Source organism: Lissotriton vulgaris, unplaced genomic scaffold, assembly GCF_964263255.1.
Source record: "Lissotriton vulgaris unplaced genomic scaffold, aLisVul1.2 SCAFFOLD_1095, whole genome shotgun sequence".
Taxonomy (NCBI): Eukaryota; Metazoa; Chordata; class Amphibia; order Caudata; family Salamandridae; genus Lissotriton; species Lissotriton vulgaris.
This window is the reverse complement of record NW_028246328.1, coordinates 590,595-606,647: the sequence shown is the minus strand read 5'-3', so window position 1 is coordinate 606,647 and position 16,053 is coordinate 590,595. Positions and strand designations below refer to the sequence as shown.

The 16,053-nt window shown below is 43.4% G+C and overlaps 1 protein-coding gene across 1 annotated transcript in view; it reads right to left on the bottom strand.

The window, feature by feature from the left end:
- The window catches only part of LOC147665990 (uncharacterized), a 52,507-nt gene extending 50,778 nt beyond the window's left edge, over positions 1-1,729 (bottom strand). The window contains exon 1 of the mRNA XM_086949347.1: positions 1,662-1,729. The gene's annotated coding sequence lies outside the window, so the exon portion shown is untranslated. The remainder of the gene's footprint in view (positions 1-1,661) is intronic.
- Positions 1,730-16,053: the final 14,324 nt, after the last annotated feature.

Sequence of the window (16,053 nt, the reverse complement as noted above, 5' to 3'; positions counted from 1 at the left end):
AGCACTACATAAAATGCTGTTATTATGACCATTTTCTGGTTACAACTAATTGCCAAGTGCTCGACTTTATCCTGGTGGCCGGTATCATATCAGGTAAGATTAGATTTATATGAAAATTAGCTATTGTTGCTCCAAACTAAAACTGAAATGGAAATTAGTTTTACTCAATTCAACTACTGCTGCCAGAACCTTTTAGGGGACGGTCAATACCAACATGGCTGGTTAAAATGCGGCACCAATAATTCAGTCTCTCTCCAAGAACTCATTCACTCTGTTTTTAACCCTTTAATGGGGGGTGCAAGGGCACACTCACTGTGAGCTCACTTCCTTTCGTAACTTGATCACTCAAAATCAGGCCTGCTTGTCGATATGTTCTGGCAAGGCGTGCCTGTCCTGTGACTACGCTGCACGATTATTTAGAATTGCCACGAGGCAGACATTCCAGCCCCTCACCAAAAGCCCGCTAGCTTTGCAGCAGGCAGCAGCAGTGAATGTACTCTTTACTGATGTGTTCGAGCCTGCCATGGTCAGGTCAAGAGAGCAGTCGGTCTGCTGCATCCTAGCGCCAGATATCAGAGTGACAACTTGGACAACTTCATGTCTGCAGCCAGCAGACTCTCATGCAGGTGGACTTACAGCAGCCCTGAGCTGGGGCCTCAACACAAGCGCCACTGCAACGTCACAAGTGAAGCGCTCCGATGGGCAGACACACTCCACAGGCACTTGTGAACTGCCAGCCTGGGGAGTCGCGCACTAAGTCTCTGACTCTGTATTGAAGTTCACTCTGACTGCTGCTGGCATGAGTTTTAATAGTAGTAGGCCACAATTCCAATTAGTTTACACCAAAATGAGTCGGAGGCATAGTTTTCCTAATTTATATTTCACTCATTTGAAACACACAAAAAAGTAATGCGTGTAGCGATGAGGGTTAACTTGTTACATCCACAAAAAGTGAATGAATGCATGAAATAATTTGAGATGAATGTGTCTTCAGTGACTTCATAGAGTTTCTTGCGTGGAGTGATGCGGCTCACTGGTTAGAGGCGGCAGACCCGGGAGCAGAAGTCGGCCCTGGACCAGGGTTCAATTCCCGACACAGCAGGGTCGTGGACCAGGGTCAGCGGACTACACAATTCTCGCCTCAGTGCTTACTCTAACCTGGGGTCCCACTCGGCAACTCTGGGCATTAGCTTGCCTAATCTCCACAACTGCCCCATCAACGCCGGGGATGCCTGGCTCGACCTTGGGGATTCCCAGAAGGGACCATCCCACAGGGAAAGCCAGGACGGGTTCCCCAGCGGTATACAGCGCCGGGACGCCCCTTTGCTGGGGCAGCTGTGTGCTTTACAAGTATATGACATTTAACATTTAACATTTGTTGCTCAAATGGTTGTAATTTCTATTATTTATATGTTTTCCTATATGTTTAATTGGCTCGTGAGAAAGTTTCACTCATAATTACACTGCGATTATGAAAATGTCACACACAGTCATATGAAACCTGTGCAGTGCACAGATCCTCTCCACAAACACCCCCAGGGCCGGACGGAAAGGCCCCCAGAGGTCCTCGGATAGAAGAGCCCGGCTCCCGGCAGAGAGTTATTTCAGGATCATTCAGTCCATTTCTCCAAACACAGCACAAGGTGCTGACAATCTCCTACCTGAGCAGAAACCTGTGCAGACATTTCCAGGCTCTCTCCACCTCCTATGGCTGGGGGGTTGGGGGGGAGGAGTACAGATTTAGGATCAGGAGAGGTGGTGGGGGGCTGCGAGGGTCTGAAGATGAAGATAACTGCACAGACAGACAGGGCGTCCTTCCTCCTCTGCAGCAGGATGGACACAGAGGGAGAGGCAGGAAATGATGTCAACATCGGCTGCTTGTACTGTCTCTGCCACCGCTGACCTGGAACAGGAAACCCTTCTCCCTTTCACACAAAGTGCTCAGTGGATTACATCAGCAGGCGAGGCGCGCCCTCTGCTGGCCACTTAAAGAACCAATACATCCAGTTGAGTAAAAATACACAAACAAGCATTTTGTGCCAGGAAATGCCTGGGTTTTTAGATGTCTCAGAAAGTATTTACAGCTTCACTTCACATGAGTATCTTCAAAACACTGATGCAGAGGACTAAAGAGTATTTACAGAAAGTTGTCAACTGGAAGTGACAGTTTATATTTCTTAAATATATGAGAATATGTGTTAGTGGTGCAATTAAACTGGACAGCTTATTAATTTTTCATGTAATTTTTTTAACGCCTTATTTATCGGGTTTTTTAGAGGCACATCATGGTGCATAGCAAAGTAAATAGAAAAAGAACATGCAATTTCATACACCAGACCAAATACCGTGTGGCATAAGTCATATGTCAAAGCGAAAATGAAAAGAATACATTTTTTCTAATCTTCCTGTGTTTTTGGGTTATTCCTTACTAAGCATAGATACCAAGGTTTCAGATTGCTATGAGTGACAATTCAATGACTATGAGTGACACTTTCTTGCCAGCATTCTTCATAGCTGCCAAGGTTTCAGATTGCTATGTGTGACATTTTCATAATTTTAGAGCAATTATGAGTGGCATTTGAACGCCTATGAGTGACACTTAATCTCAAGTAAAATGAAGCAATGGGAAACCCATAAATATCATAAGCTGTATTATTTCTAAAAGACTTTTAGCTCACACTGCTAAAAATCATTAACCGCTGAATGGCCGCCTAGGCCTAACACGAGTTAGTGTGCACAAAACTAATGAGGCAGACTGCGAGACTGGACAGTTCTCAGTAACACGGCCGCAGGCAGCTCCAGATCATGACTGGGCTTTTAAAAGCCATAGTGAACTTAAGTATTACAGTTAGGAGAATTAAGCACAGCAACTTACTTCTATGGGGCAACAGGGAGAAACTGTTCCCGCTCGCACTCGTGGACTTTCGTTGCAACCAATGCCACGCCACATTCTGGCTCACAGACAGACTGGACTCAGAGAAACCACTCCTGCAGCCGCCGCGGTCCGTTCTTCATACTTCGTGACCCTCAGCCTGCTGGCCACCTGTGCCGAGTGGATTGCGTCAATAACATTCCTTAGCCTAATTAATTAATAAATACCGCCGATGTGCGAATGGCTCGTCCATGTTGCCAGCAGGAGGTACTTTCACGAGGAGTCTGCCCTGGAAAGTTCTGGATAATTATCACGCTTCAAAAGAGTTCACACTTCTGCTTCAAGCCCTTGTGGGAGCCCCCTCTTCTCGGGCGTGCTGCACCAGAGCACCCACCACACCGTTCGATTGTAGGGGCTGAGCATAATTATCTATTTTATTTCTTTGGACTGTCTTTGTCTGTTGTCTTTAGCCATGCTGGACCTTCAATACTTTGCCCCTAGCAGACAGTCTGCAGTCTGCAGGCGCCTTAATCCACGTGGTGCCCTGAGTAGCCATCTCCAATAGGGCCCTACAAGGAATCGGCACAGCTCAATGTTCAATACAGTTAGGGGGCCCGCCTGTCAGCCCCCGGCCGCCACACCATGGCCCTGTCTCGGGGGCCCTGCCAAGTCCCAGCACTCCCACCTCTCAGGTCTCATGGTCCGGTCTCGGTGCTGGCCAGACTTACTGTGGATCCGGAGCATAAAATATTTGCCCCAGTTGAGGCCTAGTGACCTGTACATGGGTCATATTCAATTAGTTTAGCCACCGTGCTTCATTCAGGCTATGTGGGACACAGCTCGGGCGGGGCACTCTCTCGCCTCTGGGTGCCGCTTTGCTGTCCTGAAACTCCTTTCGACAGCCCCACCCACTGTGCTCACAATCCCTGGGCATCAGGGATCTCCAGCGGCGGCCTGGGGCTCTGGTTTCACTACGGTCCGCGGTGCCTCCATCGGGCTTCACTTCCGCCCGTAACTTAAGAAGGCTCAGTCCAGCATCCTCGTGGTCCATGTGTTTATTTGCGCAAGACATTCATGACGTCCAGTTTCAAAATGTCTGTGCTGCGGTGCAAGCAGTAGTGCCAAGATTTGCTGCAGTTCCACTCGTCTGCCTACTCAACCATGACCCCCGCTTGCGCCAAAGATGGCAGCAGAACGTAGCGTACGTACTGCCCGGCCCCTGACGTCAGGCTATGACAGTGGCGCAGCGGTGGGCGGGAATGCACTTGGGTTTTTAAAAAGATACATTGTAGCAGCTTCACTGCTGTGCTACTGGCAACGTGCGCTCGGGCCGGCAAGTTACTTCTATCGGAGCAAGCGTGCACACAAGCTAGCAGCCTCGAGTGGCCAGTAGTTTAAGTCTTTGTGTGACAGCTGAGAGAGTGGCATCAAATGCGTGACAATGCATTTCAGTGCGGTGATGCGACTCACCATGCTGAAATGTGTTAGTGTCACACCTGATGCGTGATACTTGACAGGATTGATACTTAGGCGAAGAAGAGGAAAGCATTTGAATATCAGAAATTACACCCATCTGAGCAACAAAAACTAAAAAGTTAAGTGCTGCAAAGCACCAGAAATGGAAGGGCACTAACCTAGTGCCCTTGTACAGTCCGAGGCACAACACTACTGTTAACTGCGGCAACTAGTTAAAATATCTAAAACACTCCTAAAACCATTCATAAGCAATAGCTGTGTCACCTATGGTTTCACCATTCCTTTTCGCCATGCGTGCCATGATGTAAAGCTGTTTCTGTGATATCGACTGATGGAGCTAAATCTGTTTGTCTATTTCTGCACTACACATGCAGCACCAATGGTGTAATTCATAAGGATTCATGCTGACTGCTGTGATTTCTGTCTCGAATCAGGAGGCACGCTGGACGTGAGAGAAGCTGTCTGAACTGGTGGATGTCACCAGCTTCAAAATACTAGTGTTGCCAGGAGACAGCAACAATTCCAGGGGCCGGGCAGGTAGGAAATTGAGCTAGGGACATGTTGCCACAGCCTCGGATACCTGCTGGAGGATGGGCCTGTGTTCTACGGGCACAAAAAGACGGGGAGCTCAAATCAACGTTACACCCTCAGAAAAGCAATTAGTCATTCCAGCTTTCACCAGCCTTAGTACACCCACTGGACCCTAGGCTTTTTGCTGACAATCAATCGAGGCAAAGGAGGAACATCACTGGCAAGGCGGCTCTCTCTGTCCCATGCAGGACGGTCCAGTCTTATCGGATGTGAGAGGCCAGACACAGATTTCCGCTGCCTCACCCTTCATAATTATAGTCCACTAACAGTAGTCTGGGTCACAGACTGGCAGGCTGCTGAATTCCAATAAACACTCACTGACAACTCACAGAAGCAAAATAAAAATCATTCACTATAACTGAAATTCTGACTGCCATGTGAGCCGGGATGCCACACCCATGACCTCAGTTTAGTTGCATCAGTATGGCCAGCCCTGCCACGTACCACGCATCAGGCATTAGACTAACGCATATCAGTGTGGTGGTCTGCATCACCGCACTGAAATGTGAAGTCACACATTATTGCGCCTCCGCAGCTGCTATAATGCACCATGACTGAGTGGCAATGCGTGATGCGCGCTGTTCCTGTTAGGTTTCAGGGGCGTGCTTGTGATCTGCTCCTCGCAGCTCTCTACTTTGTTACAATGGATTGGGACTGGACACACCACGGGCAGATACCACGCCGCATCACTGAGGAGTCACTACCCAATGACTTGGCTACTTAAATACTTAACATATAATTGTGAAGCCTTGAGACATTTTAATAAGCGGGGTGAGTCACGGGGTCAGTCCTGCAGTGCTGCCGGCCCTCGCTACCTGCAGCGTTGCGAGTGCGTGGCATTTCAGGAAGTGTTCACTGACACTTGTCAGTGTGTTAGGTAAATAAATGGTAGCACAGATCCTCTTCACCGCTCCCACCACGGCACTGTGGATGAGGATTGATTCCCGGACCCAGAGTTGGTATGGATTCCGTGAGTTACCATGTCACACACAGGCTAAGCCCACCAGCGCCAGCAATACAGCTGATGCCAGTCCAAGTCAGCAGCGTGCCCCTCTGCCAGAGTGAGTACTGTCACCGCAACAAACACAAAGGAGTAGGAAAGTGGATAATAAAATTTGACACTCACTCAGTGAGAAAAAAACTGCCCTCACTCACAAAAAAGTGACATGCTTCATCATTGGGCTTCCTTACTAAATGTACATGTTTTTATATAGCGCAAATCGCCCACATCGCAGGCATCTATGCGCTTGCTTAGGGAACCCGTCCTGGTATTCCCCTGTGAGATACCCCGGCAGGGTATCCACAAGGTGAAAGCCAGGCATCCCGCCGCGAGGGGCCGTTGTGGAGATTAAGCAAGCTATTGCCCAGAGTCGTAGAGTGTGAACCCGTGAGTCGAGTAGGCACCGGAGCGAGAATTATCGAGTCCGTGGAATTATTGAGCCCAACCCCCGTCGGGGCGGGGAATTGAACCCTGGTCCGGGGCCGATCTCAGCTTCCGGGTCTGCCGCCTCTAACCCCTGAGCCACACTTCTCCACTAACAACCTTGAGTTCCATGATGTCCCTTGCCCCATGAGCATCTATCTGTGAATAAAACTAAATAAAATATGAGAAATACAAACAATTGAACATGCTGTGTGGCTATAGAAATAACTTGATGAACAAAAACGTAGGAGAGACACAAGTTAATGCGAACCTTAATTGTAACCACACAGAAGTACCATTAGAAACCAGAAATCCAATACAAAGTTTTCTACACATTACCTACAGGAACACCACACAGTAAATGACCTACCCTGGACGGTGCAGCACTAACCCAGAATCAGACCATCTACAGAGGATAAAAAGAGATGACTCCTGATGAGGGAACAGAAGTGGGTGTACAGACTAAAAAGCCACGTGGCGGGATTGAATGATGATATCCCTTGGAACACCCTGAATATATACAGTTGACCACTATATAGACTCCAGTTTTGATTAGTGGCCCCCTTGACTCCTACCCCCCCCCCCCCACATTGCCGGAACTTTTCCCGTCTTAGGGTAGGAGGAGGACAGCAACTCGCCACCTACATGGAAAGAGTTGGAGAATGTCCAGGAAGAGTACCCACCTTGACGAAGTAAGAAGCTAGGGGTAGGATTCTGTGGGATGGGACATCTACAAGATGTGGACATAGATTACGGTACTGGGTGTGTAGATACACAGACAAAGTAAATACGTGATCGCTTTCTTTAATTATGACTATGTGTGGTAGTATACGTGTGTATATCATGAACTGGAGCATTTCCACGGTAATCTAGGCATTTTTTCAGCATCATGACCCTTACGACTGTGTGAAATGACACTATGAGTTGCTTCCGAATTAATTTATTTTCCACATTTATACTGGGTGTGCAGTTACACCGACAAAGTATGAAAGTGATTGCTTACTTTAATTTTGACTATGTGTGGTGGTATACACATTTATATTGTGAACTGGAGCATTTCCACTCTAATTCAGGCATTTTTTCAGCGTCATGACCCTTACGACTGTGCCAAATGTCACTAGGAGTTGCTTCAGATTAATGGATTTTCCCCATTTAAAAATATCAAATAATCATGCCTATTTATAACACCATTATGTTTTATCTCCTTATAGAGCTTGACTATAGAAAGTCCCTCCCAACCCTTCGCTAATTCTAGTGATTCGCTTGGTGAAACTCAGTGAGTGAGATTTTCTTGCTCAGCATTAGTGGGTGCATTTGATTGAAAAAGATTTTGCTGATGGTAAAGGCATTTTCCTGAGTGTTATGTGGTGCGGACACTGTTCCACGATGAATGTTTAGACCGATTTGGACGTGATGCTTGAAATATTATTCCAGTAGGGTACTGTGAGCTTTGAGGGAAGATGCACCAAAGGGTTTGGATTTTCCACTCCCTGATACTTTGTGGAGGATCAAATGAAATCTAGTAATAATTCTCTCTCCTTCGTGTGCTTTTCCCACAGATTACGAAGTGTGCGTGACATAGGGAACCACATGTTGGAAGGAATTAATTCCATTGATACCTAAGCCAGGATCAGAGGGTACTACGTTTTAGGATCAGGAGGGTCCTGATGAATGCCGGAGTGACCTGACAGTGTGGGCACGATTTAAATGGCAGAAACATGTAGACGCCTTGGCAGTAAGGAGGGGTGAAGGAATCTTAATCTTCTCCGATCACCACCATCCTTCACGTTTTAAAAACTAGCCAGATGACCCAGGAATAAAGTTTCGAGTGGGTACACATCCGAGCTAGTTTTAACTTTCACTAGCTGCACTTTTCTTCGGTGATCGCAAATTTTCATTGTTTGTCTAGTTTTCCCCTCCCCTTTGCTCCACACCAGGCGTTGATGTGCGCAGGGAAGTTAGTAACCAACCCAATGATGAAGCATGTCACAATTTTGTGAGTGAGCACAGTGTTTTCTCTACCTGAGCATGTGTCACCTTTTATTATCCACTTCCTCACTCCTTTGTGCGTGTTGCAGTCATAAATTGGGGCGGTCGGAGTAGGGATTTCACCTCTCCTCCCTTCAAGTTGTGTTAAAGTGAGTGCTGTCACCATCAGTGTGTGTATAGTGGCACATGAACATGAATCATGCAGGGGTGGTGTTGGTTGCACCACAGGCCCGGGAGTCCACGACGAGTTGTTGCAGGCTGGCAATGCAGGGGGTCCGTCTGTTGCAGCAGCACCAGTGTTCTGTTGTAGAAGTAAGTACCTGAGAGTGAGCCAGCTTTCAGCCGTCTTCATGTAAACCTTGTGCCATATCTGTTATTTGCTTTTAAAAGACTATCCATACATAGCCACCAAGGTTTCAGGTTCCTATGTGTGACATATTTCCTATTTTCAGTGTAATTATGAGTGACATTTCAACAACTATGAGTGACACTATCTCCGTCACCACTGACCAGAGTCACCCGACGTCACTGCCGCAGCCAAAGACACTTCTGATGCAGATAGATAAAAAATGAGCATTTGCAGGTGGCATTTCTTGAGACCAGTTGTGAGTAGCCCCATAACTTGTCCCATTTCTCCTCAGTGAATTGTTTGCTCTATGTTTCCTCCTATGTTCTGCATTTGAATCACCTGGTATGATTCAGTCACAGCCTTACATCCATTGACCAACCTACAGGTGGGCTTACTGGTGGGCTTTTAGTAGGGTATTTGTGACACAAAAAATAAAGCCATTTTTTGCTTCAAAAATCATGAGTATCCCACCAGAATCAGGTTTGTCTATAGTTATGTGTCTGTTCATTGGTCAGCGCATTCTGCCATGTCGTCTTCCGTTAATTTCAACCTTCCTTGAAGCATGCCATGGTACTTGTGTGTCCGTCCACTGTTTGGGTTGTGGGATCAACTTTTCCCTGCTCCCTTGATGTCTGCTTACAAACACTTTTCGCCTCACAGGGATACTCTGTGTGAATGTATTTAGTTACCAGAGGCTTTATTTCTCTTTTTAATAATTCATTTTATAGTTTTCTTTTAATGATATTCATGCATATATGTTAATCTTGCCTTGTAACTAGCCCTTAGCAGATGCGCATCCAGACCGCATACTTTAAATACTTTGCTCAACATTCTTTGTTTAATTCTTAATTTCAATTACACGAACACTTTAAACTCTCCCTGTGACTGTATGTCATTGACAGGTGCACATCCTGGACGCATACATTTCTGTCAACCATTTAAAGTAAATGTTCATATTATATATTTTTACGGACTTAAATTGCAACAGATTTTTACTTTTAAATATATCTACTTACACAGCTAGCCAGGCTTATAATGCTACATCTTACCCCAACACCCATACTACCAACCTGCCGTAAGAAAATACAGAGCTATAACGCAGCCAGTGCTTGCCACGTCAGAGCGCTTCTTTCCTAACTGTACTATTTAGTTTAGTTTTTTGTGAAATCGGTTGATGTTTGCATACATTCGATTCAACAACGTTGCGTAATAAAAGTGTTTTTCATAAACTGATATATGGTTTCTTAGCTGCTATATGATAACTTACATTTGTTTGACGAACTCAATATATTTTCAAAAGCTCACAAAGTATTGCAATCTGTTCTTTCACAATCTTCTACTTTCATTATTTTAACTGACCTTACTGCTGCAAAGAGCCTGAAATATAAGAAAGGGCACTCACGAGAGTCCCCTGCGGTGAGCGGGCCTGAGTCAGCTTTATGAAACTGAACAGAAGTCAACGTGTTGTGCAGACAGTCCATGACTGCAGAGCTCTGAGCTTTGTAACGTTCACAATTGCTTTAGGATCTCCCAGCTGTGAAGTTACTTTGTGCAGCTGCCTGCATACAAGGAAATGCAGAGCAGCCTCTCAGTTGAACTAACACTTGCAGGCGGAATAACGAAGTGGATTTGGCATCCGGTGCTGCAGGAGACAGTACGGGCTACAAATCAGGTTGAAGATGCAGTCCCTCCTCGAGCAGACAACAGGTCTCCTGGGATTTGTAATCACTTTACCAAGCAGCTGCAGTGGTTTGGCATCCCGCTCTGTGGGGCATAGTCCAGCGCTATATAGCGCGTTGAAGATATGGTCCCTTCTCCTCCCCCAGCAGACAACAGGTCTCCTGGGATTTGTACCCTTTACCAAGCAGCTGCAGTGGTGTGGCGTCCAGCGCTGCATTTGTTAGTCCGGCACTATATAGCATGTAGAAGATATGACCCATCTTCCTCCAACAGCAGACAAACAGTTCTCCTGGGACTAATAGTCATTTTAGCAGGCAGTCTGTTGACAGTGTGCATGGCTCTTTGTTGATAATTAATGCTTGCCACAGTGGGGTGCTCTCCAGACCAGGCCAAATGAGGCTTTACTGGTGGTCAGTCACAGCTCCGATTCTGAGCTTTCCTGTCTCCTCTGATTCCGTACTCTTGCATGGACACATACTGACTGGGTTACTACTTTGTCCCTTTACCGTAGGAGAGCAGAGCCACAGAAAGCACAGTCCCTAGAGACTGCCTGTCCCTAGGGGTGATAGCCAGCTAAAGTGTCAAGCACAGGAAATACATGCCTATAAGAAACACTTTGCTTCGGGGGCGTTCCCACCACTGGTCCAAGGGTTCCTTTGATATCAGTCTACTCTCTCAAACTCAGATGCCTTTTTCAGCACCTTATGTACTACAGCTGCCTCAAGGCCTCCTTCTTGTCATGCGGGTTCTCTCTCTTCCCACAATGTAGGATACAGACTTGGTATACATAATAACCTACCAAGTGTCTTTTCAGACACTGAAAGTCTCAGTCTTATTAAAGACAGCATTAATACTCCACTAACGTGACTTATAGTTGTAATGTGGTCCTTGTTCAGAAATAAAGACTTGATAATAATTCTGTGTTCGTCAGATGACCACACACGTTATCCTGACAATAAATGCGTTCATTAAATAAAGGTATACTTATCTACACTAATCGTAGGCTGAGACATAATACAATAATTAATTATACACAATATAAGTTTGAGACTCTTACATTAATTCAGCACAAGTATTGTCAATTAAACTAACCTATAAGAAACAGGTATAGGATTTGTCTTTTAGCAGAGTTTACATTTTTTCTCTAGAAGTTAGGAGTAGGAATTCATTTTTAAGATTCCAAGACCTCTCTTTTTAATGAGATAAATTGACAAAATGAAACTGTTCCGTTTTATAGAACTTGTATCGCTACTCTAAAGAGGTAGTGGATATTTAGGGATTGAGCAAACTATATTATTGTTTAAGTCAATTGCTTTATGGAGAAATATTAAATATGAATGGTTATATATTCAACGGAGACAAATCCTGTGACATAACCTTTAGTGTCATATTGTACTAAGAAAATAATTAAATTAAATGTGCACAGGTTTAAAGAATATAATTTAAGTGATCAATATAATCGTGTGGAAATTTATTGTGAAGTTATACTATATATTTGTGATGTCATTTTTCCCTTTTTTGAGTGATAATTGACGTTTTAATTATAAAATGTTTTGTTTGTGTATTTATTATGGTATTACGCACCTCTCCTACGCTGATGACGTGGTTCTCCTTAGTCAGACAAAAACAGGACTGCAACGTCTCATAAACAAACTGGCTGAATACACCAAACAGAACCTTCTGCAAATAAACACCACGAAAACAAAGGTCATGATTATAACTCACCGTCGTACAAAAGTACTGAATTATACAATTGACAACAACAAATTGGAAGTAGAGGACAATTATAAGTACTTGGGAATATACTTGGATAGACGGTTTACCTTCTCCGCGCACTTCAATGACATTGAGAAGAAAGGAACAGCGCTACTCCATGCATTCAGCAGTTTATCTAAGTCGCTTAAGGGCCCTCTGTTCACCCCCCTCTTAACAGTCATCAAAGCCAAGCTACTTCCAACAATAGCTTATGGCAGTGTGGTACATTGTGGAAAGAGCGCGTCGCTCTTGGACAAAATTCAAACAAGGGAGTATAAACTCATATTTAGATTGCCATGCGATGCCTCACCCGCCCAGGTTCGGCTTGAATTTGGATTGTAGTGTCAAGCACTGCAAAAAAAATACGACACAATTAGACTCTGGTACAATGTGTGGCTGAACCGTGAGACACAAATTAATCTTGCTATCTGGGAAGCCATGCAAAGCAACCCAAACTCCCAGTACGCAAAGTATTTAAAATCCTCCCTAGAAATCACAGCGCTCGCGTCATTGTGGCAAAAGAAGTTACCATTGTCCTCATTCAAACAGGCTGCAAAAAAGGCAGCCAACCGGCACTCGTTGATTGATGATAAAACAATCCTGAGACAACGCTCACACTCCTGGATGATAATCCAATCATACAAGAAGCTGGCCCCGGCACCCTATCTAGGGCTAGCCTTTTCCTCACATTTGAAATCCAAATACCTAACCCTACGAATGGTTAATTTGCCAACAAATGCTGACCAACCGGGCTGGAGGACACCATGCTCAAAGGAGTGTAACTTATGTGGCGCTGCGGTACAAGACCTCATTCTTCTGATCTGCATTTGCCCGCAACTAGACAGTGAACATCGACACCTGCTCAAGGCAAAATTCAATAAACTGGGAATCCGCACATGCCGCTCAGCCATAGTCCAAGTGTTGGACTCAGCAGACCCTCAATTTATCTGTCGATAAATATGTTATCAATTTTGAAAAAAAAATGAAATTGTGTCAAGACCTACTACAAATTTGATCTTTCTGAACTTTTTAACCTGTACTATATAGAAATCTGAATTAGCACTTACAATTTTTTTATACCAGTACCAATATTATGTTTACCTTTTAAAAAATTTCATTTTATTGTTCTATAAGAAAGTGCTTTCTCCGATCCATCTTAAATCAATGTTGCATCTCATATTGTAATGGTTTTTATTAACTACACAATAAAGAATTTTACCTTACCTTACAATCCTTTTGTGTATTATGCATCAAATTTTCAAACCGAATTACAGTATGATAACCATATTCGCCTTCCATATAGGCTGCAGGTGTTTTGTACTTATGAAGTAATTTTCCACCACGCGTTTCAATTTTCTTGTCAGGTTTGAATAAATTTTTCATTTTCTGAAACCATAAAGGCTTCTTTTTCTCACAATCGTACCAATAACTCATGATTTAAGTTAAAATCGGTTATTCCGAAAAGTTCGAAATGTTTTCTCGGTGTTCCGCTACTCCAGCCAATCCGTGCGCGAAAGACACCAACAGTCCAATCAGGTTAAGCTACGTCACCACCTTGCTAAACCAATAGAAGTACAGTATTCGGAACTGACCAATCTGGTATCAGCTCGTCACTGTCACGTGAACCAATCAGTGCCCTTGCTGTGACGTATGTTAGCCAATCAGAGCGCGAACCAAAATGACGTACACTGTCGCTGCAGCTTCGCTGTGTGTTACTCCGTAAACTCACCCCTCCTTTACAAAAACTTTTCACAGCGCCATTTTAAACAATGTGTTTCCAATGAATTTCAATTAGTAACTACAAATAGACAAACCACTTGTCTGTTTCGCTAAACAAAGTAATAGTTTTACAAACTTTCAGAATCCTTTTCGCATGAAATAGACGACGCTATTTTCACAAATCATTCACGCATTCAAACGGAAAACCCTGATCATGCACACACGAAGTCTTGGCAGGACTTTAACCAATCACAGAAATCGTCAGACGTTAATAAGAATAGACGATGCCATCTTACCCTTCACTCAAGCTTGAATAAATCTATTACTCTTTTCACAAAAAGTTTTAAAACAGGCTCACCAGGTCCCTATGCTTAATGCTACGATTTCATAGACAATCCTCACTATACATTTAACCAGTCACATCTAAGGGTCCCTAAACTTGTGCTATACGTCCACAACACTTTGCAATATATTCTATACCACTATTTTGATTCAGCGTCACTATAGAAATTCCACCTCTACACCACCATTCACTACCTAATACTCACCATACTAATTAACACCAAGGCCCATAAGACTGAGACAGAAAATCGTGGAGCTGAATCATGTGGCCTAATTAATCACACTAGCTAAATAATATTATGTACATTATATTCAACTGCAGTATAACATTTTAATCATAATCATAATAAAGAAAACATTTAATCAGACCACTATGGCCGATGAATTTGCTAATGATAACGACTAAATTAATCAAGACCAGCTTGACGTTTTAAGTCTTTTATTTTTAAAATTTCTGAGTTAAAGTTTCAGTATCAAATTCTTTATTAGCTCTTTATTAATAGCAAACATTTTTATTAATTCAGAAACAACAATTAGTTTATTGGCACAAAAGTCTGGCACTTCAAAATTGCTCAAAATCAATGAATTTAAAGTAAACATAACCCTAGTTCCCTAAATTAAGCTTTCTGACCTGTAAAGAAAAAGACATTTAAATTTGCATAGCCCTTACGTGTCCAAGGAAAAACGGACAGCACTTCGCCCTCAGGAACAGTCAGCCCCGCTCCCCTCAATGGGCTAGGTTCTTATACTTTTTCTGACTCACTAATCTAACTATACGATATATTTTTACTTAATCCAGCAACCTGATTAGTGTTGACAAAGACAAAAGGACAGACAAACAACATTAATTATGTGTTATAAAACATACTCGCAAATGCAACATGAGCACATTAATATTAATCCCACGTGTAGTGTAATGTAAAAACTTAATCTAGATTGATTTAATACAATAAATCATGCAATAACTCATTAATGTATTCGTTCATGTTACAGGGAATTAATTTCACGAGCTTATTTCTGAAGCTTGCTCCATCACTGGACACAGAGGGAGAGGCCGGAAATGATGTCAACATCTGCTGCTTGTACTGTCTCTGCCACCGCTGACCTGGAGCAGGAAACCCTTCTCTATTCAATGTACTCAGTGGATTCAACTCAGCAGGCGAGACGCGCCCTCTGCTGGCCACTTAAAGAACCTTCACATCCACTCTCGAGTGAATTTACACAAACAAGCATTTTGTGACAGGAATTGCCTGGGTTTTTAGATGTCTCAGAAAGTATTTACAGCTTCAATTCACATGAGAATCTTCAAAACACTGATGCAGAGGTCTAAAGAGTATTTACAGAAAGTTGTCAACTGGAAGTGACAGTTTATATTTCTTAAATATATGAGAATATGTATTAGTGGTGCAATTAAACTGGACAGCGTATTCATTTTTCATTTAATTTTTTTAACGCTTTATTTATCGGGTTTTTCAGATACACATCCTGGTACATAGCAAAGTAAATAGAGAAAAATACCATGCAATTTCATACACCAGACCAAATACAGTGGCATAAGTCATAAATCAAAGCGAAAATTAAAAGAACAGATTTTTTCTAATCTTCTTGTGTTTTTGGGTTATTCCTTATCAGTTCAGTTCATTTAGTCTTTATTTCGAATAAAATTCATAAAAGACAACAAATATAAAAACATTATCACATTTCATCATTTTACAATGGAACCCCAGGTATATAAGGGACTTTACCTACAGACAATATACAAACATTAAAAAAAGTCAGGTTAATTTAAAAGGGGTTACAAGTTCTTTGCGCGAATCAGCCACATCCACCCCAAGAATTTGGCAACACAGATCACAG